Source organism: Thunnus thynnus, chromosome 8 (assembly GCF_963924715.1).
Source record: "Thunnus thynnus chromosome 8, fThuThy2.1, whole genome shotgun sequence".
NCBI classification, from domain to species: Eukaryota; Metazoa; Chordata; class Actinopteri; order Scombriformes; family Scombridae; genus Thunnus; species Thunnus thynnus.
In genome coordinates, this window is record NC_089524.1 from 960,588 (window position 1) to 985,580 (window position 24,993).

A 24,993-nucleotide genomic window follows, 5' to 3' on the forward strand; every position below is an offset into this window, starting at 1 on the left:
CACACACACACACACTGACAGACGCCCTAATTGTCTTCTAATACACTCCCGTCATTAGCATGTTAGCTTAGAGCTGCTGATCCTTCAGGCGAACTCGGTGACACATCTGATGAGCAACTTTATAAATATTTGCAGTCATATTTTTAGCTGACGTCTGTTTCTATTTTTAACCTGACAGCACGTCAGCACATCCAACCTGTTCTGTTGTTACCTGCAGAGCAGCTGCAGGTGTTTGGAGTCACAGCGAACAGAAACAGTGACGCCGTCAACATCTTTTACGTCAACATATTGTTTATTGTTTTCAGTCCTGTTTGTTATTTACTAGTATGTTCATCCGTGATGTTCAGGAAAAGAACTGAACTGTTCAACTTTTAGTGAAATTCAAGATGTCTGTCAATAAAAGAGCAACTTATCACTTTATGTAGTTGTGTTTTCTTTGAGGAATTTCTCTACATAAAACAAGGGATCTCTGTCTGTCCGTCTGTCTTTATGTATGTTTGTCCTTCACGTCTCTCCAGAACTCTTCATCTGATCTACTTCATACCTGGCAGGTGGATTGCTGAGGACTCAAAGAAGTGCAGCGTTGAGTGTGAAGTTGTTTGGATGAGTTCTCGAGAAAAATATATAAAAATACCTCATAAACAAGGTTGATTTGCTTCTTCTTCTTCTTCTTCTGCCCGTGGAGCCGCTCTGCCATTGCAACCCATACTGTGGTCGGAGGTGGGATTAAATCCGTAGTGTTAACGACTTGAATACGTTTAAGAGACTTAAGCTCTACTATTGAACTGTGCATTGTGAATTAAACCTGGCGTGTACGTTCAAGACTTACTGCAGGATGTCTGCAGTTCATCTAACTGAACGCAAGGGATCTCCGTCTGTATACGTACGTGTGTTTGTCCTTCGCATATCTCAACAACTGTTCATCCGGTTGACGTCACACTCAGCGGCGGTAACGCCGGGGACGTGCAGTGTTGAATTTGGTGCAATTTGGACATGCGACACGTTTAAAATGAATAAACTTTGAATGAACAGCGAGCCGCTCAGCTCCGTGTCTGACTGCAGCAGCGGGGTCTGTTTGATACAAACACCGTCACATCACAGCGGGGCGGGGCTTCTAGGCTCTGACTAGCTGAGCGGGACGAAGGCACAGCTCAGTTAAACCGTCCAAAGAGAGACGAATGAGCGCACAGAGGCGGAGGCAGTAAAACCAGCCAACAGGAGCACAGACAGGTTTGATTGACAGCAGGATCAACCAATGGACGGCTGTAAACTGCTTCTACGGTTCAACCTCAGTTTAGTCTCAATGATGAAGTTTCTGCCTGGATTCAAACCATTTAATTTACTAAATCCTTGTTGTTTTAATTGATATGTTTGTTAATTGATACATATATGTGCAGTTCTTGAGAAATAATAAGTAAGCATTAGTTCTTCTACATGCTGAATGTGTCGACAGTTTGGTGAAGATGTGTTTTTTGTTTTGTGTGTTTTTCTGTGTTTTCTGTGTCGTATTGTGTGCATCGACCTCTCGTACATTACATTCAACTTCCACTGTTACATAACTGAAGTATTTATTGCACTTGTCACCTTCATATATTTCATAAACTTAATGTCTTTGTCTTTAGCACAGTTCGTATTTTATTTCAAGTTTTATACCCCATTTCAAAACTATTATTATTTATTATTTATTTATTTATTGAATGGGACAGTGTGCAGTTTGAAACATTAAAGATGCACCAGTCCCCGACAAAAAACATACAACAGCACAACAACAAACAGTAAAAAACAAAAAAAACAACAATAAACAAACAAAAAAAACAAAACAAACAAAAAAGAAAGACACAGAACACATCATACAAAATACAAAATACAAAACTACACACAGCACATCACACACACCCACAATGTCAATTAGAAATAATATAAACTAAACTTAAGAGTCAGTGGTCACACAGCTGATTGGTCTTCATATCATCAGGTAAACGTTCCACTGAGTTGTGGCTTTCTTAGCACTAGTTTTATTGTTCTATGTTGTGTTTGTGGGAGCAAATACCAAGACACACTGTTTATATGCTGCATACTTGACTAATAAACAGATTGTGATTCAGGTTAATGAAGTGAGTTCTGCTGCTTTGAGTGACAGCAGCTCATCCAGCAGTTTAACTCCAGACTCTTTATAAGTATCAGGAAGACACATAAACCTGGTCCTGCTGTGAGTTCATGCTGCCAAACAGTCGCACCTCAGGTGACACTGACAGGTATGATGCCATCATGCATCAGCTGTACGTGATATGGAGGCAGATGACGATATGTTTGTGTAGCAACGTTAACATTCAGACTTCTGACCTTCAGTAACCTGCAGCAGTTTGAGTTTTACGGTCACAGACGTCATGTTCGCTCTCAGTCAGTCTCAGTCTGATACAAACAGTCTGAGCCCGCCGCTGTAAACACGCTCTGCCTCTCTGATCCAGATCCAGATCCAGATCCAGCCGGCCTCTCGGATGCCAGGAGGCCTCATTTCCCAGAAGTCTGCAGGACTGAGAGGCTGCAGAGGGAACAGACTGTCCGCAAAAAACAACCGGGAGATTCTCACAGAGACAGTGAAACTGAACCAGCACAGCCTTACATGGTCAGAGTGTGTGTGTGTGTGTGTGTGTGTGTGTGTGTGTGTGTGCAGCATTCAAAATATGCAAGAATCCCTTTTCATAAAAAAAATGTTATGAAACTTTGTCTGGAAGTTGCACAGACACAAAGTCCTGCTAACGTTCCCCTTGACGCAGCTACAACCTGAACAAACATCCTGATGGTTTATCTGCTGTAAACGTGCAGTTTGTCCTGACGGCGGCGCTAGAGGGAAGAACACGGTTCATCCTCTGGAGAGCAAGAATGACAGCAGGACAGTCAAATCAAGTTGATATCTTCCAAAGTTAAAGGATCATTCTGCTGATTTTCTACATTTTTCTTCATGTTTGGATCCAAACCAACAATAAACTGATCTACTAACCAGTATTGTGTTTGTATCAAAGCTGATATATCTGATTAAAAACACGTCAGTGAGTCTCACCGCTGCACTGGGTCACATGTTCCTTCGTCATCAAGAGTTTGGTCACGTTAGTTTGTTTAGAAACGGCTCCAAAGACTAATAACAGCATCACGTTTTCAGTCTCTGGAGAGTAGTTCTGTGTCAGACAGACGTCACTGAGCATGTGCAGGAACGCTGCTCTGTTTACAGCTTCACCAGCTTGTTGTGCTGCAGATCACTGAAGATCACTGAGAAATTTATAATCTGGCACAAAGTCATCATCATGATAAGAGACTCTGACGATGCAGAAACACTCAAACTACACATCAAACTGATCACCACAGTATTGATCACAGTCTCTTCATTACAGCCTTAAACACACAGTAACACAGTGAGCTGTCTGACCTTAAAACGAGTGTTTCTTTGTGCAATGTCAGTGTAAAATCATCCACCTCTGTTTCCATTTTGCTTTTATCCAGACGTTGACTTTTCCACCTCATCCAAGCGGAAAAACTTTTTTTTTTTTTTGCAATATTTCAGCTTTTTTTTCAAATTTCCAGCGTTTCCACTCACGTTTTTCTGTGCACACATTGATAAAGTGCATAAAAAAGAGCAGATGGAAACAAAACTACTGATGACAACACCCAGAAACCCGACTACACTCTACTCTCTCTGGTCATATCGGTCCTGTCAGACAGATTTGCTTTAATTTGTCTGAGTTTTTGAGATATGTATGTCTGAGATTGCTGCCTCCAACCCTTTGACATGAAGATGAATGCAGTTTAGTTTGTGTTGCTCACAGAGTTAACCTGTATTCACACACTGCACACTGTTTTCATAGGACAGAAGAACAGATTCTCTGGTTGACTGCAGGTATCAGACAACAAACATGACTTTTCATTTTCTGCGGATGGTTTTCCTGTGAGATCAGGCTGTAAAATAAGCTGAATGTGTGTTTTGTGTAACAGATAATAAAAGAATAAAACAATGATGTGAATGTTTAACATGTGTACAGGATGTCAGCCAGCGTCTATTCATGCCTCCTGGGAAACCAGAAAAAAAGAAGTGATAAGACAGACTCATGATTGAATAACGCCACATTTCACGCTGCAGCGTTTGACTTTTGTCCCTCTTTGTCTTTCGGTTTTTCCCCGTCGCCCCGTTTGCCAGCAGCTCGTTTGTCCTGCAGCGTCTGGATGATAAGGACACGGAGGAGGAGAGGAAGTGTCCACTGTTTCCAGGACAAAAGACTATTGTCTCTGCCGAGCCGACCTGAGCGACGCTGCGACGAGCGGGCGTTCGGCGTTCACATCGGGACAACAATACGCTACCGGACAGTGTGAGGAGAGATCAGAGTGAGAGTCAAGGCTGCAGGTTTAGTCTCTCTGTTGTCCTGCAGGAGGTCTGAGCACGCTCAGTACTCACCAGGACAAACACAGGAAGACATTAAGACTGGAGTTGGTGCTGGGAGAGCTGGGAGAGTTTATTCTCTCACCAGTGTCCACGACACACCTGCACATTAGTGGGGCAGTCATCACAAAGTGTTATAAATGAGCCCACAATACTGGCACCAATGAGGTAATAATGACCAAAATAAAGATAAAAACTTCACTCAAGTCTGGTTGAAACATTTTTCTTGGCCCAACATGTTTTACTGGTTGTCATCACTGTGTCCCAGTTCAGTGGTGGAAAGATACAGTACTTCAGTACAATTTCCTCTTTGTTACTTTACATTTCTACTCAACTCAGTTTATAAAATATGCATCTCAAGATGAGAAGACAACATTAAAATGCTGCTTGCATGTACAGTTCAATGAGTCAATATGAATTAATAGTCCAGTAATATACAGTTTATGTCAAATATAACTATAACTCTATTTTGCATAATGAGAGCTTTTACTTTTGATACTTTAAAAACATTTTGCTGCCCAAACTCATGTAGTTTTACTTAAGAGTTTGAAAGCAGGAATTTTACTTGTAACCGAGTTTTTTTTTCCTACTTTGATTTCAGTAAAAGTTTCCCCCCTTCATACCACATATTACAGTATAATATGTTGTTTACTACAATACAACATACTACATGCTTCTATACTAACAGGAAACAACAATGTGTGAAATCATTAAATAAATTATGAAAACTCTCTTAAGCTAGCAAGCTGCTACTTAACTGCTACTAAATTTAGCCCGTTAGCTCCTGTTAGCTCGAGTAACAACAATGTCAAAGTGATTCAGAAACAACTGAAAATCTGCTGCAGTAACTAAAAACAGAAACTAAAGCTCTTTAACTTTTAAGTTTTATCTTAACAAGGCTGCTCATGCTACCTAGCTAACTGGCTAACTAGCTAGCTAGGTTAGCTTGTGACTCACGCTGTGTTACCAATTTTAAAGATATATGACGGCTAGCAAAGTGAAACCTTAAATTGAAGAGTTACTGACGCCATTGTCTGTTATGTTGTAAGATAAGATAATAAGAATGATGGAAGTAACGTTTTATTAGAATGAGTGGAGTTTGAATGACAATTTATTTTATTGTGTTTCATTAATTTCATAACTTTTTATTGATTTATTTACTATCGAACACTTTCTATAGTTTCTATACTTGACTGGCCTCTTTTGTCAAGTTGAGGTTTAACTCTTGGGATTGTGGGAAATGGTGTTTGTTAAAGGCGTCTGTGGGGTTCACATAGTGTCTTTGTGTGATGAATAAATTGATTATATTGGACTCGCTGCTGCTGAGAAGCACAGAAACATTACAGGAACTTTACAGACAGTGATTTATTTCTTTCTCCGAGCTCTCTTCCTGCGTGTCGTCTGGAGTCTGATCCTTTTCTGTTTATCTAGCAGGAGAGAACAGGAAGCTGTCAGCAGCCAAAACATCGACTCCTGGATGTCACGACGCCTCTGACCGGTGGAGGAGGAGGAGGAGGAGGAGGAATCCTGTCACACACCGCTGCACCCTTCTGCAGAACTGTGTAATTATCAGTGATTTGGAGGATAAAGTCTGTCTCATCATAAGACAAACCACCAACAGGAACATTAATCAATCAATCTGTTCTTTCTGTCTCTCGTACCTTGTCTGGAAATATTAGATATCTGTGTGCTTCTTGTTTTGATATCATGTATTAGACTGAGATTACCATTTAAACAGACTAGGGCTACTTTCCTACTTTTATTTTAGGCTCGGTTCAGTTACAAAGCCTACTGTTCGTTTTTCCTTAACAACAGAGAAAAACTTCCGGCTCACAACAACAACACTTTTTTTTTTTTAGAATTTCTCTTAAAGGGGCAGCGCTCGAACAAATGCAACCTCCTCTAATGACAAAATATGACACCATTATAGCCATGTGATGCCTAATATGTTAGCAGAAATGTTAATAGAATAAAAGAATATATAAACATCTATAATTCCACTGCAAACATAAAGTCAAGACGACCTTTTGCCAGTTGTACCTTTTTCTTCTAGGGCGCAACATACGCTCCATGTCTAGAAGTAATAATAGTGAATATCAGCCTAAAGACATCTGGCTTTAACTGCAGATTACAGCTGTACTTCCAGGCATCTTTCTTTTGGAGACTTTGAGGAATTACTGCTAAAGATTTTACATCCAGAACTCATATGATCTGAGATTAATGAACCAGTATCAGGGTTTAAGAGTAAAATCTCACATCTTCTTCCTTAGCAATGGCTAATAAACAAATAAACATACACATTTGATGAAAATTAGACTGTATTTTATAGTTTCATCACACAGCAACATGAACTGATATCATGTGAGATACATTTTGAACTTCAATCTACACTTTTTCAGGACTTGAAACCAGTTGAGGACAGCAGCAGAGTCGGATTAATGCTGACAGCAGATGGTTGAAGGAGCGAAAGGCCAATGATTGAAAAACAAAATCATCCCCCAGTATGTGTATCCTGCGTCAGGACTGGGGAGGAAGAACAGGACTGTACGAGGCTGATGGGAAATGTGGTTTTAATCTCTGACGGTGCAAACAGACAGATTTCATTTGACAGATATTTGGAGTTTCAGACTCTTCCTGACCACTCGCAGCTCTGCAAGCTGTCGTCAGCGCACACATCCAGGCTGGTTAATTAAAAAACAGACGACGGGCTGCTAATTGGGCGTCTTTTGCATCCCATCCCCCACGACCCAGTAGCACCCCCCCCCCGTCATCCCGTCAGTGTCTGCTGGGCTTCGCTGAACCAGCTGCTGCCTGTCTGAGACTCCAACAACCTGCTCACAGATGGAGCTTCTCTGTTCAACAGCAGCTCCGTTTCCCTGGAGAACAACAACAACAATAATAATACTAATAGTATTATAGTATATATTATAATACACAAGTTCATACATTATTAAAGCGTGAACTTCCAACTTCCAGCTTAGTGATTAAGTAGCTTAGTAATCCTGTATGGAATTATAATAAAAAGTAATGAGAGAATCTGTAATCATGTAGTTAAACCAATATGAGGTTTTTAACATCATTTATAAGAAACCTGTTTATAAAGATGGAAGTTTTACATTTTACATTCTTGTTAAATGTTGTGAAATGAGTTAAATCTCAGATGTTATTCGCACTACACACAAAAAATCACTGGGTTAAAATTTTACCAATATAACACCAACACAATACTGGTTCATGTTGTTTTGACCCAGTTTTTGTGTTATTTTTTAATTTACTGCTTATTATTATATTAGCTGCTGGCTCAGTTTAAATTGTTTTGTTTCATTTAAGCTAACGGGTGAGTTTAGCAGGTTAGTTAATGTCTCAGTTTAACAGTAAAAACCTTTCAGGTTAGTTAAAGATTCTGTTTATGTTGGCCAGTAATTATTTAGATGCATGGTTTGAGTCACGTTAGCTAATAACTATTTAGTTTATCAGCTAAAGCTTGTAGCTTAAACGCACAACATGTAATTTCAGCCGCTAGGCGTCTCAATCAAAACAATAAGAAAAGACGGAGTGTGATGACGGTGTGAAGCAGCAAGGGATCATGGGTTGTTGTCTTCGTTGTTAAATAACCAGCTTCACTGGGATAGGATTACTCCAGTGTTCATCATTCAGGATGTTTTTACCCACAGAGGTCTCCTCCTCTCCAGAACAAACATACACGCAGATTAAAATCGTTAAAATACTAATTAAAGCTGTTTCACCTAAAAAATCAATATTTCTCCGATGATGTTTGGTGACCACCGGACTTCCTGGAGGGGCTGTTAGCCGAGCTGCTGCTAACGTTTGTCCAGTTTATTTCTCTGATAACTTAAGATCCAGACGTCCAATGACTAAAATCCTTCTTCCGGCTAAAAGATATAGTTAAAAACCACCTAAATTTATCATGAAAATGTGTCTTAAAACTGAATAAAAGTCCATTTATAACAGTTTGTGTGGAACAACCACAACGCCGATGTACTATCTTGTATGTGTGTAAGTTACTCTTTGGTAGACGCCATTGTAGCGGACAAACACAGCGCCGCCGTATGCATCTGGTGCGTGTTTACTCTTTGGTAGAGGAGGTATGACGTCATCGACAGGCGACCAAATGAAACGGTCCGTTACTTTGATTAAATTACAGATTTCTCTGGGTTTGAACATTGTTGGAAACATTTGGGATAATGTAAGTACACAACTCAACAACATATATAACATAGGTCTAGTTGTTTTTACACATTTTAATGTGGAATAATTACATATTATAGTTTTAAATCAACTCAGATGAAGTTGGATTACATTTAGCTGTTAAAACAGTTTAAGTCAGGTTTGTTTAAGTTAAAAGCTGCATTGTTGTCCTGAGTTTACAGTAAAAACATTTATGTGTGACTGACTTTGTGTTTCTCTTTCTCTCCTGCTGGGAAACATTTTCCTTCGTCTTCTCTGCACTCGGCTGCAGCTCCTCAGTTTTTGTTGAAGACATTAGTGCTCATTTTATCATCTCTGCAGGAACATCCTGATGTGATTAATCATGTGGTTTTATTTAGTCATAACTGTTATAACCTGCTCAGAACAGAGAGTGCCTTCACTGAGATACACGACGTGCCGGGACATGTGACCAGATAATCGTTCATGATCATTAAATATCAAACACAACATGTTCTCTGAGAAACAGATTCAGGATCTTTAGACAGAAACAGAAACAGAGCTCAGAGGAGGAATGTACCTGGATGTTTCTACAGCGTGACATCATCATACCTGCTGGCTGGACAGGTGACCAGTGAACCCATCAGGTGACCAGTGAACCCATCAGGTGACCAGTGAACCCATCAGGTGACCAGTGAACCCATCAGGTGACCAGTGAACCAATCAGGTGACCAGTGAACCCATCAGGTCTGGTCGGCTGCTGTGGGTTTATGATTATTAATTAAATAAAATGTTACATCTGCTGTTATCTGATATTAACAGATTCTGATCAGAGTTGTTTTTTCTGGAAAATTGGAAAGAAAATTCCAGTAATTGAACTATGATATATTAATTTCAAAGTAATTTAATACTGAAGGATCCTTAATTGTGGTTTTCAACATCTAATAAACTAAATATGTCATATTTTCTGAGTTTAGCCGTTTAGTTTGTTTCTCTCACGGTTAAAACCAAACAGAGATGAAAGAATAAAGAAACACAGCAGGTTGATTAACAGCTTTGATATATTTCTCTTTTTGAGAGAATTTAACTCATTGTCAGATGTCAGTCAGTGCAACTAGTCAAGCTAGCATAGCTAGCGAAAACTAGCTTAAATGACCCTCGTCCTGCTAATCTTAGCGGTCCGCCAAGAGTCTCCCGTACTGACGGTTTGTTCAGACACAACACAGAGCTAATAAATGCCTCGTCTCAATAATCAGGTTTCTGAAATTTCAGAAAATCAATAAAATGTGAATTAATGTTTGTGAATATTAACAGTCGGTGCTGATTCTGCTGTCGACTGCAGTAAAGCAGAAACAGAAGAAGACGTGATGAACAGAGCGACAGTCGGAGCTGAAGCCATGGAAACGTGACATCACTTCCTGCTGATGGAGAGCGTGATGACATCACAGCTTCCTGCTGCTGGAGGCGTTTTGATAGCAGCTCTGTGTCAGTTATACAGACACGCCGCCCAGAGAAACATCTGCCGCCATGTTTGGTCTCTGCATCAGGACGTTTAAGTCACATGTTTCCTGTATGACATCATTTATTCACTAAATCTGTTTCATTTTACTTTTATCCAGACGTCGACTTTTACACCTCATCCAAGCGGAAAAACTCTTTTTGCGATATTTCGACTTTTTTCAAATTTCCAGCGTTTCCACGCAGGAACAGCTGCTTTGAGCTAAACGCTGATGACTGAGGTCACTGAGGTCACTGAGGTCACCGAGGTCACTGAGGTCACGTTCTCTCTATTTTTCTGGACATTTGTGGTTTTTAGCGACCTGAGGGGAGTTTATATTTGACAGTAAACAAAAGTGCAGCCATGCTAGCAGCTCTGTGAGGCTGTACTTGACCTAAATGCTAACATTAGCATGCTAACAAGCTCAGAATGACAATGCTAGCATGTTAGGATTTGTTAATTAGCACTAAATACAAAGTGCAGCTGAGGCTGAAAGTCATTTTTGTAGTTTTGCAGGTATTTGTGATAAATGTCATTAACTCTGCTCCCTCGAAGCTCATCTCTGTACAGACGGCTTGTTATCGTGTCTTTTCTTCAGATTTCTTATTTAAACGCCGCCGTTTTCAAACTGTCATATAACTTTTATCTGGTTGAATAATGTAAACCAGCATCAGAGTTAAAATAAGTTCAACCTGCTTCCAGTAGAAATGTTGATTTGTGTCTCGTCTCCTGCAGACGGATCTGATGTTATAATGAGATTTGCAGTTTCCCGCTCTGACTCCGGGTTTGGAGGTGAAGGTTGAAGCAGGTCATCGTCTCCTCCGGTTCTCAGCGGAGGATTAACAAGAGCAAGTTCTCTTCAGGATGTCTGAGGACAAAGACGTCTTTATTCTGTCCCCTCTGGGTTTACAGTCCTGCTCCGGCAGCCATGTAGCTGCTGTCACATGACCTGTCAACCTCTGACCGCCACACCAACAGGTCCACATAAAGGTTATCCACTTTATATGGACATGTGACACATTTTTATATCGTTTCTATATCAAACTGTGTGTGCTTCTTCTTCTTCTTCTTCTTCTCCTTCGGTGGGAGCAGCTCGGCTCACAGATGGACACATATGAATATATACTCCATTCATACCTGGTATTAACATGTGATCTGTATCTGTGAATGTCAGATTTAAATGCAGCAGTCAGATGGTCCAGAAACATCTGGAGATGATCTGCAGCGTCTCAGATGAAGTTTACATTTGGTGCTTTTGTTGTGATGTTACTTGACGCCAGACGATGAACTCCTGTCTGAACATCAGGAGCTAAAACGGCCTGTTTCAGACAGAGGCTGAACTGAGGGGCTGCATAAAGGACCAGTAGAAGATCAATAAGGAGTTTTTATTCCAGTAGAGCCCCAGAATATAAATATAAAGCTGGAAATGTGCAGAATATGAGTCCTTTAAATCAGGTTAAAACCTTTGACTGAAGCTACTTATTTCTTTGTTTTTATCTTTTTATTTCTTTTTTATGACATCCTTTAAATGTACATTTTAATGTTTTACTCTGCATTATTTAAAATCCTCTGAATTTCCTTTATGTTCTTTAAAATAGATGAATATGTTTAGCAGCTAATCTACACTACATTTCCCATGAGGCCACAGGTGAACAGAGGACCAGGTTGTAGAGTCTTTGCAGCTTGTTGCATCAGTTCAGGAATGTTTTAGACAGCCCTCCTCCTCCTCCTCCTCCACCTCCTCCTCCACCTCCTCCTCCTCCTCATCCTCTTTCTTCTTCTTGGTATTTGCAGCCGTTGAGAGGAAATCCTCTCCCTCTCTCTTTCCCTTCTTCTTCCCGCCTCTCTCCTTTGCTCTCCCTCTTTCTCTCTCTTCACCTCGTAAACAAACTACAACAATTACCCAGCATGCTCTCTGCTCCCTGCGGCACAGACAGTCTCTGAACTGAATGTCCAGCTCCCTGCCCCTTCGTCCTTCCTGTTTCTCTAAACACTGTCTGAGCACTGAAACCCAGCAGGACTCCAGCTGAAGCTTCTGCAGAACAACAGAAAATAAACTGTCTTTCCTTCGTATTTCCACCGAATCATCCGAGCAGAGAGAAGCTGCTGATGTTCAATCCATGTTTAGTTTAGTTCAGTTCAGTATTTTATTGAACAGAGGCCTCACACACAACACAACTGTGGGCCTGAGTTAGATATAGAGGTAGATATAAGAGCAGGAAGATGTAAAAAACAATATAAACAATTCAAAACAATACAATTAGCTAAACTTACAAACAGTACATCACATATAAAACATCATTCAGAATATGCATTACATACTCAGCTGGTACATAAGAGGGGGGGGGTGTTTTAGCCGAGCAGTGACCTCTGACCTCTGACCTGCTCTCCCTGCATGGTTCCTGCAGAGTGACACACTTTGTTCAAGTGTTGGTGGCGCGAGATGATGACTGACTGACACATATCTGCAAAAGAAAGAAAACAGATTGTTTGTAAAGAGTGTTTAAAGGTTTTAGCGTCGTCGCTCCTGCCTGAGATCAGCTGGCAGCTCAGTGGGATGAGTGTGAGAAAATGATTGAGTGCATAAAGATCTCACACACACACACCGGCTGCACAGCTCGCATTTAATAATTTGCAGATCAAAAGGCATGCAGGTTAAAACCAAGCAGCAACCTCTGCGGCTGTAAAATGAAGCCAAACTGCAGTTCCTTGAACAACCACTTGAGGCTCCAAAAGCGAGTCAATCCCCATAGACCCCCATGTTAAACTACCAACTTTACAGCAGAAATAAACATGTTTACAGCCTGGTACAAACAACTTCCTCTTTCATGACAACTGTACGGGGGGAGAATTTTTTATAACTCACCCGTTTAAGTTCTATTAAGCCGTAAAGTTCTGCATAATGAAGGACATGGCTGCTTTGAGTGACAGGTCCGCCAGCTGCTAGGTGGCTTGTTTCAGCCGTTCGGCCCCGCCTCTTTGCCCGTTTTTGATTGGCTGGGAGTTAGACAGCATCACGCACTGCCAAGATGGCGACGGCCGGAGCGGCTCGCTTTGAGCTTCAAAACCGCTCTTCAGAAACCAACGAGTGTCGTCACGGTAACTACGTCCATATTTTTATACAGTCTGTGGTTAAAACTTGGAAACACTACCAGATGTTTTCTACGTCAGGCTGCTGATCTTGTTCCTGAGTGTCGAAGCTCCTGTGAATCAGCAGCATCGTCAAACCTCTGAACTCTGCGTGTTCGTTAGTGACCTGAGTTCATATTTAACACTAAACTAGCGTCTACAGCTGCAGCATGCTAACACACGCTAGTTAGCTGTAAACACAAAGCACATGATGGGAAACGTCAGTAGTTCTGCAGATATTTGTTCATAAACTAAACTTTGACCTGATGAAACGTCAGAAGATCAGAGTTACTGCAGTTCATCCACATTTCACATCAATCCGTCCGATAGTTGTTGAAATATTTCACTCTGAACCGAAGTGATGTTTGATAGTTTGTTGAACTTTGCTGACATGTTTGCATCACTGGTGGAAACATTGTTCTAGTTGTGTTTAATCAACTCAAAGGTCTTTAAGATGGTTACAGAGCGTCAGCTGCTGCTCTGATGACATGTGAGGGTTTTGTCCTCAGGTTAATATCACAGAGACAGAGATGGAAGTCTGATTTCTTTCAGTTCAGAGTTTCTTCTGCAGCTGCTTTGTATCATGTAGAAACAGCAAAGAGTCAAACTGTCGACACGCAGCTGGAAGAACTCTGTTGTGTAAAATATGATGATGTTTCTGCAGCATTAAGACGGAGTCACTCAGACAGCGACTAGATCTCTGAAAAGCTCCGTTTAAATCTCTGAACACAGCTGGAAGCATCCAGCAAATCAAAACAAAACAACTTCATCTTCATCTTCATCCGGACAGTCGACATCAATATCACATCAAAACATTTTACACTGTATTAGATACAACTTTATAAAAAAAGAAAGAAAGGAATAAACTGCTGGAAATAATTTAAAATAATTGAAGACAAATTGAAGAAGTAAAGTGCAGGAACACAGATTCAGAATGATAATAATAATAATAATAATAATAATAATAATAATAATAATTACTGGTTTAACTGATGTTTGACGTGTGAGATGAATGAAGGTGACGGATGAATCCTCCGACAGTTTGGCTGTCATTCATTCAACTGTGTCGTCATAGCGACAAACTAACGAGTGTTGTTTACAGCCTGATGTTGTCCTGCTGAGTCCGACTGTTCTGGAGAGCACGATTCATCCACACGTCAAATATATAGTATAATATATGGTGCAGTATAATATAGTATAGTATAGATAGTTATTTTAAGTTATTTTTACTTATCTTTATATATATAAAAGTCTGTTTCTCATTTGAACTGAACTGAGAGTTTTTGCTTCACTGCAACAAATATGCAGAAATGAAAACATTATTCAATCAGATTAATCAGATCAATCAGATTAATCAGATCAATCAGATTAATCAGATCAATCAGATCAATCAGATCTGTCGGGAGAGAAACACCATCAGATTAAATACTGACTGTTGTCGTTGTTTATCTGCTTGTTGATTGGCTGGTTGTCATATTTGAGTTATAATCTTTATTTATGAGGGTTTGTGATTTTACACACAGGAAAACATTTATTATTATTATTATTATTGTTTTCATTGTTAGTTAATTATAATAAATGTTGTTATTACTGTTATCTCTGATATGTGTTTACTTTGGCAACATGAGCTCTGTCCTCATGCCAATAAAGCTCGTTAAACAGAAACTGAGAGAGAGAGGGAGGGGGAGGGAAGGAGAGGGGTGTGTGGGGGGGGGGGAGGGTCCTGCTTCCAGAGAAATGTTCGCTTCATTCTTCACATTCCTGAAGAGTTTGACTTTGTCTCCAGCTTCCTTTGTTCCAGCTCCGTCTCTGCTCAGCGTGAATCTTTCCAGTAAAAGATCATCTCGTCCAAAACACACTGTCCAGAACACACACACACACACACACACACACACACACACTCACACACTCACACACACACACACACACACACACACACACTGAGCCAACAACCTGTTTCCTTATTTGGAAGCAGAAATCGACGCTGACTGATGAGGACCGAGAGGAGAAACTGTGTTACAGTTTTAGAGGTTTGATCCTTTTCTGCTCCAACAAACTTTACTCAGATCCAGGAAACTTGCTGGTCGTTAAATTCACAGATATTCAGCTTTGATTCCTGCGGTTCTGATGTCAGACATTAAAACTACTAATATTCCTTATTAAAAACATCATTCCTCATAATATTCTAGCAAGTTACAGCGTTTCCAGTAAATAAACTGGTTACTAGAAAATGTTGCTTAAACCCTCCATGTTTATGTTTACAATGCAGAATGTAAGCAAATAAAAACATAAATAATAAGAATAAAATATTAATAAAATACAGTTGAAATGACGTCAGTGGTAGCTGTGTGTGTGTGTGTGTGTGTGTGTGTGTGTGTGTGTGTGTGTGTGTGTGTGTGTGTGAGTGTGTTGGCTCTCACAGCAGGACCGAGTGTGTGTGTGAAAATATACACGTGTGTATGTGTGTGTGTAGTCTCAGTGTGTTGCGTCTCCCATGGCAACAGAGCGTTGTTAGGGATTCCCCGCTCTGATGGAGGCCAACGGAGGGAGGGAGCCGCCGCGGGACGACCCAGAATGCCTCTGTGTTCTTAGTGTGTGTGTGTGTGTGTGTGTGTGTGTGGAAACAGTAAAGCAGCAGCAGTTCCCTTCATGACTCAGCAACGTCCAGACACTGTTTGAATGTTTTATAGTTTTTTTTTAACAAGCAACACACACACACACACACACACACACACACACACACAAACATGTTGCCTGGTTGCCGTGCCAACTAACAGAACAGCTCATTTGAAACAAACCTGTGCAGCAGTTTCCTCCTGTAAAACATCTCATAACTCTCGTCTCGGTGACTGTTGGAGTCTGTGAGACGTCTTAACCTGCGGGCCAGTCCAGGTGGCCGCGGTCCAATCAGAAGGCTTCGTTTCATCCAGTGAATAACAGTCAATGAATAGACAAAGATAAAGATAAAACCAGGTGAGGAGCAGGATGAAGAGAATTCAGCCTCCTCCTGCGTCAGGTTCTCCTCAACGGGGTCCGAGTAGTAACGACCCGGACGTTTCAGGCTGTAACTGTTTCATTCTTTCAAATGTCAGTCGGATAAAAACTGGCATCAATGACGACACACCGACTGATCTCCTCTGAAACTGACTGAAACGTTGGACTATAATGAAATCATTTCAGCGTTTAAACGCCGTCGTCTCCGGCTGTCATCATCAAAAATAAACTAACTCATGTCAGACTGTAGCAGCCTGTTGCCTACTTCTGTATTATTGTTTCCCCCAGAGACCGCCATTATAAAGAGACGCCTGTAAAACTGTTGACAGGACGCCTCCGACTGCAAACAGGGTCAATTATTATTATTAGGGATGCACGATATTATCGGCACGTCATCGGTATCGGCCGATAAAAGCTCTAAAATGAAATATCAGCATCAGCGAATTCTGCTGATTATGAGAGGCCGATATGTCGCCATCTGCTCCGCCGCCTGACTGTCCTTCCCTCGATGGACTGTGTCACCCTGACGGTCCCGGTGTTTCCTCCGCAGGCTGCACTTCACTCAGCTGCTTCTTCCCACTTTAACCTGAAACAAACTGGGGCTCAGTGGTCCACATAGAGAGCCCGGGCTAATGTTAGCTAACCTTCTTCTTTTTGGTTTATAACGGCGGTTGGCAACCAGCGTATCAGGTGCATTACCGCCACCTTCTGGTCCGGAGTGTGGACCAGAGATTAAATCCTGCACATTAATCCTGTCTGTCTAATAAACTCAGTGAAAACTCTACTGCTGCTCCCACTTGGCAGGTTCATTAAAGGTTTAATGCTGAGCTCCTGAACTCCAGTCTTCCTCAGTTCTTCCTTCATATATTGTCTTTCTTGATCATTAGTATAATCTATGCTTGCATGTATAATAGTCTCCTCAGTCAGCTGGAAAATAACACGTACATATATTGATATCGGCAATCAGCCACAATGAGTTGGAAATATCGGCATATCAGATATCAGCAAAAAATCCAATATCATGCATCCCTAATTATTATGATTATTATTCTCAGAGCTGAGAAAAGAGATTTTAAAGTGTGTGTGATGTCCTGACATAAAGTCTACGGGACGAGTGAGAAACTCTGTTGAAATAATTTACTGACTATTGACTGAACGGGATTCTGTGTCCACAGGCTGCTGGTCTGGACTGGTTTTTCGTGCTGATAGTAGTTTGTTCTACTGGTACAGTTTTAACAGGAAGTGGACATTATTGGACACTGGACCTCTGGTAGAAATTAACCGGATTCTTTACCGTCACGTCGACATTTTAGTGCCGTTAAACGGGACATTTTTCACTCATTTTCCTGTTTTAACCCAAACCGCCATCTTTCTCTCACACTAATCAGTCGGTGTTTGTGTGTAAAACCAAATGAACTGAAACCGTGCACATGATGTTGTGCAATCAATAACAATTCACACGTGTATTTATTCTGTTCCAACAATAAACAAACTACTGACACGGAGGAACAACAGCCGCTCCCTTCAAAATAAAACAAAACAAAATACTAATCCTAAAACATCAAACACTGTGACTGAACACGTAAACAGTTTCTATAATCATCGTCCTTAATGAGCCATAAAAACACAATTTCACATGTGAACCGAACAAGTGTTTAATCCTCAAACAGAGAAAGAAGCCAAACTGTCCGAACACACTGATGCCCGAGCAGACACACAACAGCTGTCAGAGAGGATTAACACACACACACACACACACACCCACACACACACACTCACACACGCACACACACTCACGCACACACACACACACTCACGCACACACACACACACGCACACACACACACGCGCACACACACACACACGCACACACACTCACACTCACACACACATACACACACACACACACGCACACACACACACACTCACACGCACACACTCACACACACATACACACACACACACACGCACACACACTCACACGCACACACACACTCACACACGCACACACACGCACACACGCACACACAATCACGCACGCACACACACTCACACACACGCACAAACACACATGCACACACACACACACGCACACACACTCACACACACACACACACACACGTACACACACACACGCACACACACACATGCACACACACACGCACGCACACACACACACACACGTACACACACACACACACACGCACACACAATCACGCACACACACACACACACGTACACACACACACACACACGCACACACACACATGCACGCACACTCACACACACGTACACACACACACACACACGCACACTCACACACACGTACACACACACACACACGCACACACACACATGCACACACACACGCACACACACACATGTACGCACACACGCACTCACACACACGCACACACTCACACACACGTACACACACACACACACGCACACACACACATGCACGCACACACACACATACGCACTCACACACGCACACACACGCACACACACACACACACACACACACACACACACACACACACACTGATACACACACACACACACACACACACACACACACTGATACACACACACACACACACACACACTCACACACACACTCACACACACACACACACACTCATACGCGGAGGGACGCTAACTGAACTCGTTAATCCACATAACGAGTCTCTGATTGGATTAAAACGCTCGTTAAAGCCGACTGAGGATCGATTAAAGGAGACTTTCTGTTTTCAGTTTCTCATGTTTATTACGACGCCGTTAATGATCTGAACTCAACATTAATTTATAAAAAAATAGAATAATTATCTGATTTTCTTTGTGAGTCTGATCTCATTTTATTTGTTTAATATTTTTTATAACTTTATGTACAGTTTGTATTATCGGTTAAATAAACAAGTAACATTGTATTTTATTGCATTAATACATTTCTAACTTATTGTTAATATTATATTTGCTATATAACATATTTTTCTATTTCTAACATTGTGTATAAGTGTGAAAATGCTGCTTCGCTCCCGTTTCTCTGAGTCTTCTTTCATACGAACAAACCTGACGGAGGAAAGTCAGAGACGTTCAGGAGAAAATGTTCAAACATGAGACGACAACAAGCACGATGTCACCGTTGAGTCTGGCAGACAACAGATGAACCGCAGCGCCGTCACATCATTAAACATCATTATTGTTCAACAGTGACGTGTGACGGTTTTACAGACGGATGATGTCGTCCTGCTGATGGAGACGCCACATTAGAAAACGAGTCACATGATCAAACCACGTCTGCAGGTTCATCTGGAGGTAAATTACATTTTATTAAAGTTGGTGCACTCAAGTAACTGAGAAATCTTAAACACATATCTTTTTTTTGTGTACTGTGTATTTATTGTGTTTTGCATCATTTCATTATGACATAAAGCTCATAATAATAGTAAGTAAAACTTTATTTATACAGCAGGTTACAAAGTGCTTTACAGTGACGTTGGGACACAAAAACCATGAAAGACACATTCAAGAACACACACAGACATCTCACACATACCAACACAGAGGACACAATCTGAGTCAACAGATCCAGCTGATCTGATGGAAGTACCAGGGCAGCAAAAGCACAGTCGCCTTTGGTTTGTAGTTTGGTACGTGGTTCGGCCAACAGGTTTTGGTTGGAAGACCTAAGTGACCACATGGTAGTAAACAGGCTTAGTAGCTGGGATATATATGCAGGAGCTAAACCGTGTAAGACTTTATAAGTGATGAAGAGAATCTTGAAATCAATCCTGAACTTCACTGGCAGCCGATGCGGTGAGGCTAAAACAGGAGTGATGTGGGATCCTGGTGAACAGCCTCGCTGCTGCGTTTCGTACAAGCTGAAGACGTGACAGGTCAGCTCGGCTACGGCGAGTGAGAAGGGAGTTACAGTAATCCAGACAGGAAAAAATGAAGGCATGAACGATGTGCTCTAGGTCAGAGGCTGACAGTAATGGTCAGATTTTTGCAATGTTCCTGAGTTGAAAAAAGCAGGACTGAACCATTTTATTGACACGGTGTTCAAATTTCAATTTAGGGTCAAATATAACAGCAAGATTCCTGCGTTAGTTTTGACATAGTGGGTCAAGTAATAAATAATAATAAGATAAAGTCTCTTTTTCTTTAGAGTGAAATCTGCTGGTGCTGCTTTAATAAATAAAATCTTTTTGTTTTTATGTAAAAGTAGAACTCATCTGTACAGATGACACATATTGTTTTGAAGCTTCAGCACTGAGCATCATTGTCTGGTTCTGTTCTTCTTCTGTCAAACACTGGCTGCTGTTTGAAGGACAGTCGAGTGTTTTTTACGGCAGCAGAGTTCATGTGTCTGTTAACTGTGTCCAGCCTGTTTCTATTTTTAACTCTGAACAAACACTCAGGGCTAAATCTGCTGTCTGACCATTTAACTGCTGCAAAACAGCTGCAGGGGACAAACTGACGGCTGATTGGCTCTGATGGCCTTTTGTCTGTTCTCACACACACACACACACACACACACACACACACACACACACACAAAGACAGACATTTATGGGGCTGCATGTGACACTGTGACTAACCAATCACATGCATTACATAATGTCAACATCACATCGTATTTTCACGCTTCAGCTTCTGATCTTTGACTCGAACCGCTGACTCATCGTTTTCACCTCCTTTAATTAAACCTTTACTTACTTTTTTGGGACTTTTTCTCTAATCTTTGATTTTTGCTGAAATATTGGATCATTTGAACATTTATTGAAATGAAAGCATGTGAGAAGTTTAGAGGGAAAAATCACTATTTGGTGGAGCTGTTAACAACTCATAGACATGTGAAATGTGACCCCGACTACACACTGCTTTTTGTAAGACGTCAAAAGACAAAAAGGTTGGAAACCACTGGTTTCATCTTTAACAATGTGTTGTATTTTAAAAGCTTGTTATATTATCCATTGTGTCAACAGTACAACAGTAGAAGTATATACAGGTGTTTGTATCTACAGAGACTCTGCTGATATTTTATTATTTTCTTATTATTTTGCTGTTCGGGACGTTTCTGGGACGTTTCTGGGACGTTTTGGGCGGTGAGTGTGTAGCCGCCAGCCAATCACGGCGCAGGGTGTGAGGTCAGGACTCGTAGCGTAGCGACCAGGTTCCCTCCGCTCCGCTCTGCTTTATTGACAGATCAGAAACCCGCATCACCAAAGCAGTACAGAAAATTATAAACACTGACAGTTGATTAATAATTATACAATAACATGTAAATATAAACAATAATATTAAATACAATATAATAAAAGGTATTTTCACAGATGTGATCACAGAAACATTTACTACAGAGTTTATTTCTCTCAGATTATGAGAAGACTTCATATATTTTGCAGCTTTTACTGCACATTGACTTTTCTCCCCACATGGACAGTTTCTGAAGATCAGGGAGGTGATAAATTCAGAATATATATGATTCATTTTTTCAAAGAAAACTTCTCACAAATCTTTATATTTGTCACAATATAACAGGAAGTGAGATTCTCAACTTCTCCTTTATGATAAAGTGAACGCAGCTCTCTGCAGGTCCGGGCGACGTTTTATCAGCTCGGAGCCAAATTTGGCTTCTGTGTGAAAATGTTTTTACTGATGTGACAGATGGAAACATGCTAACGAACCAACGAACCAATACGACAACAGAAACAAATAAAGAGCGGTGTGACTCATTGACGTGTTTTTGATAATAATAGTAATAGTATAATAGATATATCAGGCTTTGATACACACACAACACATGATAGTAGATTCAGCAGAATGATCCTTTAAATTGGTTTTATTATATTACAGTGAGAATACTGTGAGTTTAATGACTAATAATAATAATAATAATAAACTTGCTTCACAATACAAACTGTAAAAACATTGTAAAGAACACAAAAAGAATATAACCAAATAATTAATAATATATATATATATATATAAATCTTATCTTTAAATGTTTTTCTTTTACTGGTTTTATGACGTTTCAGCCACAAAGAAAAGTGAAGCTAAAAACAAGTTAGTCACAGAAACATCAAACATCAGAACAAAGACGGTCTGAGCGTGTGTCAGAGTCACGAGAGCAGCGTTAACATCACCACTGTTCACATCAGGGGTTAACATGGCCGCCGGTCATGTGTGTGTTTTCAGATCACATGACGACGCCTTCATGTTGCTGAGTAGCTGTTGTTGTCCCCAACAGTCGCTCACTGTTTCACCGCTCAATAAAGTATTTCAGTCTGACAGCCAGCAACACGATCCCTGCCGAGCGACGCCCCCCACAATGCCGCCTTTATCCCCCGCCGCCATCCATCGCCCAGCACGGCCTGCAGGCGCTGACACAGAGCTGCACGTTGCTTTTACAACTCTGAAGCTCTGTTATTGGCTGCTCTGAGGTCAGCAGCGATGGGATTCCTCTCAGAGGTGTTTCCCCTTTCAAAACAAACACATGGTGACCCGGTGAGGAGGAAGAAGAGGAGGAGGGAGTCCCGTTGCTAGGTAACGCCATCAACAAGCAAGGTTGAAAATGATCAGATGTTTCAGCTGCTGATCAATAATTCAAACATGTTCTCCTGAGAGTGCAGCAGTGACACATCTGCTGCTCAACATGCTGACCAACACATCCCATCATGCATCAGCAGACGTGGAAGTTGTTGCAGGTTTTTGTGGAGTCAGAGTCTCCAGTGAGAGCTTGATGGGAAGTTAGAAGTGAGTCAGATAACAAGAGAGTAACAGTAAACCTACAGCAGAGTTTCCATGTGGAGACAAATACTCGTAGTCAGAGGAGCCGTCTGGCTTTAGAAACTGTTAAAGGATCATTCTGCTGATTCTTTACATCTGTCTTCATGTTTGGATCCAAACCAACAATAAACTGATCTACTAACAAGTATTGTGTTTGTATCAGAGCTGATGTATCTGATTCCTCTGTTGTTGTCCAGAAACTATTAAAAACACATCAGTGAGTCACGCCGCTGCACTGGGTCACATGTTCCTTCATTATGAAGAGTTTGGTTAGTTTGTTTCAGAAACGGCTCCAAAGACTAATAACAGCATCACGTTTTCAGTCTCTGGAGAGTAGTTCTGTGTAGGGCAGACGCTACTGAGCATGTGCAGGAACGCGGTGCTTTACAGTAAACAATCACCATTCTTTCACACTCATCATATTAATCAGACTTTGACTCAGACATTGTACATTTTTCAAAGAACTTGATAACAAAGTCTAGAGGTTGTGATATGTAGCACAACAAGCTAGCAGAGCGTCAACAGCCTGATCCTTCACATTCCCTCCTCTCTGTTTCCTTCCAGCTAGAAAGCTCTATGTATTATCAGCAGATTAGTAGAGCCGCTCAGCTGCAGCTGGAAGTCGTGGTAACCGCAGTGTGAGGTATGAATAACCAATCTCAGCTCACAACATGAAACCTTTTGACTTGAATGAATTTGTAAATGACTCAGAATTTGGCTTTAAAGTGACTTTAGCATCAGTGCGTTTAACTACAACCCATTAGTCATTAACATTAGTTGGATTCTTTTTTAAAGAGTCAACAGCTAAATAGTGTCAGTAAAAATAGCAGCTAGCTGCTAGCTAACCAGCTAATGTTAGCCCTGAGCTTAAAGCCTTTTCACTTACATGTTAAATGCCATAAAGTGTTAATGAGTGTCATTCAGTCATATCTGACAGTTACTGATAGGGGGGCAGTTTGATCAGAAACAGAGAAGCCAAAGTGGATAATTACTGCTAACAATTTAGGATTATATTATTAGCTCCTTTTACACAGCCTGCTCAAGGCGGGAATGTTGGGCCGTTGTCATGGAGAATCCTCAGATGGGCCAATAACTTGAGAGAACTTTGAGAGAGACTCAGAAATACCCTGGAAGCTGGTAGAGTTCAGTGTGAAGAGGTTTACTGTGCATATAAAGAAATACGGAGCAAACAGAGAAAAAACCTGATGCAAAATCATTAAAACTCATATTATATACTTTTCATAACTCCTCCTGTTGTGGGGCTTAGGTTCTAGTTTCCACCTCAGTTTTAATTAAATTCAGCTGGTCATTATTTCTGAGCTTCATAAATGACCTCAACGCTATGATGACAATACAAATTACTGTCTCAGCATCTTCCACCTTTTCTCACACTATAAATGGACCAGACGACCTTTGATCATTTCACACAGAAAACCAAATTGCTACATCACATATTAGCCTTCTTGCTAACTCCCTGGGAGCTGTCTCTTATTGACATAACGCTGTCTTTACCCTCTCACTGGCATATTCGTTAGATCACGGAATGGAGACCGTTGTTGTTCAACGTCTGTGTAAAAGGAACCGCCGGCATGGCGGGATTACACACACCAGACGCCGCCGCTGTTGAGTCACACATCACGCCTCTGATTCCACAACGCCGGCATGTTATCTTACATCAGACATGAGGGCGGCGTCATGGCTGCTTCAAAGCCGGCATGATGACGGGTCTCATTTACAGCAATATTGTGGGATTTCAGTGTAAAAGGGGCTGTTGCTGCATTTTAATGTTGTACAGGGTCAATCTATACAGAGGCATCATGTTTATATAGAGAGATGTTAGATCTATGAACCTGAAGTTTATTATATATATACTGAATATATGTAAAATAAGTTGTGATGTATTTATTTGTAAAATAGTTTTACATGTGTTTGTTTGTGGTTTGACCACCAAACACACATAAATCTTGTTTTTATTTGTAAA

The 24,993-nt window shown here is 41.0% G+C and overlaps 1 long non-coding RNA gene across 1 annotated transcript; it reads left to right on the plus strand.

Annotated features, from left to right (window-relative positions):
• The first annotated feature begins 1,186 nt into the window (after positions 1-1,186).
• LOC137187253 (uncharacterized) lies at positions 1,187-4,617 on the plus strand. The gene is made up of 3 exons (XR_010929175.1): positions 1,187-1,230; positions 2,469-2,626; positions 4,193-4,617. It is a non-coding gene; the product is annotated as an uncharacterized lncRNA (long non-coding RNA).
• Positions 4,618-24,993: the final 20,376 nt, after the last annotated feature.